The following is a 4,498-nucleotide window of genomic DNA, read 5'->3' as shown; positions in this document are numbered from 1 at the left end:
GGTAGGAGTGCATTCAATCTTGTAGAAAGGCTAATGGTTCCTTTGAGTCGAGAACTGTCAGGCCTAATTTTACCACATGAGCATTTTGGAAGCCACCTTGACTCGCAAGGTCGCACAATTGATGAATTGGAAAAATCAAATTTCAAATATGTTGGCAAAACATTCAGAAGTATGGACGCAAGTAACTATACATAATTTTCCGACAGTGGCAGAGTATATTGTGCCTGAAGTGTCTGAGCTTGAGGCAGAAAATTTGCTAACTAAGGATCAAGATTGGTGCAAAAACCATGTAAGAACAAGTCAATACTTTTTACAAATTGTAAAATGCCATGATGTAAATTGTTGCTGATTCGAAGCTTGTCCTTCGAGATTATTGCCGATAGATTCATTCCACCACCAATTCCAGTCTGCCAAACTAGTGAAGGCCTTAAAGCACCAGATGCATCTGAGAGCGACTTGCACAGATTTCCATCTCTTTTCTTCAATCAGTCTTTGAAGGTTGATAACATGCTACCTCGATCGGCAAAGGCATTCAAAGTTCTTCCATATGATCTATATTGTCATTCCATTCAGTTGTCGTTGCTTGAACGAATCTGCAAAATCTGTCACCTTTGCTTCACAAGTCCTGTTGAAGAAGCTTGTTCAACAGCACCGACAACACGATCTTGGGCCTAGGCAATTACCACATGCTCCTCAATGGCAAAGAATTTGGCCAATACGAGTGGCTGCCAAAAGACAGAGAGAGCTGATGGCAATTATTGCTCATGGAGAGATGTTAAGCACAGAATGGTTAGATGAAGATGTTGACTTGTCGGGTGTATCAGTTCTACGAGAAATAAATGAATCAGCCACTATGCCCATTATAACAATTGAGGAACATTTGGCTTCCCCATGGGAAGATGATAGAAGCTAGAATATAAACTCTAGATTTTTTCATGAATTCAGTGTTGTAGTCAATTTGAAATCTGTTAATCCAAAAAAAAATGCATTAAAATTTATTAGTAGACCTTTTAATTTCCATAATTCTATTTTTTAGCATAAAAGCCAGCCGTATAAAATATTTTGTTTGTAAAGGGGGGGGGGGGGAATTTTATTTGGGGGGTCACTGAAAGTTTGACAGTTGTTGACAAGGGGGGAGGGTAAAAATTATTGACATAATTAATGGACGTCCCCAAAGTAAAGTCTTAATGTTTTAGTCTGACTTTGCTTACTCTGTTTTTTCTCTGATAAAAATCCTCACAGAAGAAATGGTCCTGTTAAGTTTTGTTGGCCTACGTTTCATTTGAAGGGAAAGCGAGGAATGCCAAAAATCTGGTTAAATTGAAATATTATTCTTTAACAAAGCGAATAAAAAATGTATTGTGCCTATTGGAACTGTAAAGCAACGTTTCGTTTGTTCAAGAAACATCGCCACATGAACCTGCTTAAACATGCTTAGGCATACCTCAACTACCGTCGCATTACAACAAATTCAAATGGACCGCTCCAGTGGCCTAGTGGTTTGAGCATCCACCTTGGATGCTTGAGGTTGTGGATTCGATCCCCTGGCCGAGTCGTACCAAAGACTTACAAAAATGGTACGAATGGCCGCCTCGCTTGGTGCTCAGCATTAAGAGGCTAGTGCTAGGACTGGTCCGGCCGGTGTCAGGATAATGGTACTGGGTGGGACACCATGCCACATGTCTGCGGCATGATGCCCTAGTGCTAGACATCACAATAAACTGCTACACTGCAGACGTTATAGCGATAAGACTGAATTTTTTAAAAGCTACATTAAAAATCCAAATTACATGCACACACAAATTCAAATGTATGTCAAGGGAACATGAAAAGGCATCCATTTGCCTGTCATATTTTCATTCCGTCAGCACAGTAAGTGTATTAATTACACATAAATTAGTGGAAGTGTCAATATATGCTGCCAAATGTGAGATTCCTGAAACTTGGACTATTCATAACGACATTGGAATATGCTGTACAAGGCTGTTATTTGGATAGTAAGAAATAGCACTATATCAAAACCAACATGTGCTCTGTCTTGCATTGTAGGACTAGATAATGTCGGGATGTTGTATGGTGGCGCACTTGATTGCTGTAAACTTCATTAGTTATGGTTCAGATGATCTCTGCACATTAAAAATGGTACTTTTTTTGCGGTGAGAGCGCTTTGATCGGAGAGGCATATAATTGAACACACCTTGAATTAGTGAGTTTTCTGACTTGTTCAATACATGTAATTGGCATCGTGATTAAGATTGTTTGCACGTTTATTTTTTTTTTTGCATGTTAAAATATTGTCGATTTGATTAATTTTGTTATTGAATTATTTTTTATATAGTCCAAACCAGGAAGTAAAATGCAGTATTCTGAGTTTGAGATGTCTAGCCTGCCTTGCAACCTACTTTGTGAACTATTCAGTACATTACCTGTGCCATCATCCCGGGTCCTTTAATGTAAGATGCATACCTGTCAACTTTTCAGAATTCATTTTGAGAGGTTCAGTAAAAGTAAGAGATTGAGACAAAATATTGTTTTAAACGACGTATTTAAGCCTTGTTTTCATTAAATATTGACAGATCTTCCTGGTCCAATGTGAAATTCTTGAAGGATGTGCCATTTCTCTGTTGCATTCCTTATATTCCCCAAGGATTGCTTTTTTTTCCAGGTCCACTTTAGCCACAGGCTGCACAATAACAAGAGCTAAATGTTGGTGTTAGTTAAATGAGTAAGAAAGCCAGTGTGACTAAATAACAGCTTTTAATTTCAAGATGGCAATTAATGTTTGTATATATGGTATAGTAATGCCAAGTGTTTTCATCATGCAAGTTTGATGGGAGAGGAGATGCTACAACATTCAGTGATCATTGAAGCAGTAGTTAATTTCAGTCAGCCTCTCTTTTTTTTTGTCTTGAAATGTTGCTTTTTTTTTTTTTTGAAGCAAAGGAATGATGCCCTGGCATCATCAGGGTCCTTGTTTTTTCATTGCCTTGAGGTATCTGTCCTTGGATATTATGCTGTAGAAAGGTATTTAAAAATTAGCATATCACATCGGGGAAATCTTTTTTCTCATCTCAGATTCAACACATGCTACAAGCTCATTCTTGACAATAGTATGCTGCTGATACTCTGGTTTGTACACCTTGGTATTTTCCTGATGTGTCAAGTTGGTCATTTTTTAATCAGTCACACGTGGTGTGTATCTTACTTGATCAATGTCATTGACCTTTTACATTTGATTAAATCTTGCAGGACCTTGATCAGTAACTTTGACATTGGATGCCTTTTGCTTTTGCTGTCATTCTGAGCTGCTTTTTGTGTAAGTGCAAGGAATTCTTTCCTCCATTTATCTTCAAACTTTTGCACCACCATTATTTCTGCTTCAATTTTTTTCCCTTTTTTTTGTTTTAGGCTGATGGTTCTTTGTGATTTTATTCTGAAGGTTTTTTTTTCTTATACACAAACTACTTAGGTTCCTTGGTCTAGACAGGTTGCTGAACCTGTATGAAATTGCATAATAAATAGCGTGTGAGATTGAGGGATGCTACTGTATCATAACCACATGTGCACTAAGGGGTGGGGGTGGCCATGGAGTAGGATGTACACGAGACATGTTTTTGCGGAGGCTACCAAGGAGATTAAGATATTTATCAAAGTGAATCGCCAAGTACAAGTGAAATTTTTTCACAAACTTTCCTTTATGGCAAGATGTGTAGTTTCAGGAGTTTATAATCTTATGTTTGCTATTATATTAAAAATTTTCACCAGCAGATAAGGCAGCTGATGGTATAATAAACTTGTTCCTATCACAAATTGTTTTTGGAAATGAATTGCTTTTATTCAAGTTTGCTGCAGAATTCCTTTGATAAGGTGTATTGTTTTATTGCAGATTGTAGCAGGCTTGTTTGGATGAAAGATTCATGCATTATTGAATTCTATGCTAAAGTCCAAACTATACAAAGACCAAACAAAGGCTCATTTAGTTAATGCTTAGTAACATTAAAGCCCAGTGGCAACATTGTACAGACGACAAAGTATGGGTCAGAACTGGTATCTTGTTGACATAAATGAACATAAAAGTGAGCATTTGTTCAAGTTGTGGCCTGTGGCTTCTTTTGACATACATTTATTGTTTGTTGACATTGAAATAAGCATGACATATATGGCAGCAACAATGGACTAGTGGTTTTGGGACATTGCATTTTCATCGGTACAGTGTTGATGCCTGTGGGTAGGAATGTAATCGAAGAATCAAAACAAGAGAATAGTTCTGAACACATGTTTCACTTGTCCCAAATTGTACCACTGCTGGGCTTAAGGACTAAATGGCTTTTTTTGTTGCTAAAGAACAATATAGACCACCGATGTCATCTTGGTGATCTTGATTATTGGGATGGGCTGTTGGACATTAAGTAATTTCTGGCATATTTGGGACTTGTTACAAACAGGATGATACAAATTTTGTCACATCATGGTGTCAAAGGTGTAATTACATGTCATT

This window comes from Sinohyriopsis cumingii, chromosome 1, assembly GCF_028554795.1.
Source record: "Sinohyriopsis cumingii isolate HCF-2022 chromosome 1, ASM2855479v2, whole genome shotgun sequence".
NCBI lineage: Eukaryota > Metazoa > Mollusca > Bivalvia > Unionida > Unionidae > Sinohyriopsis > Sinohyriopsis cumingii.
Note: the sequence above shows the minus strand (reverse complement) of the source record.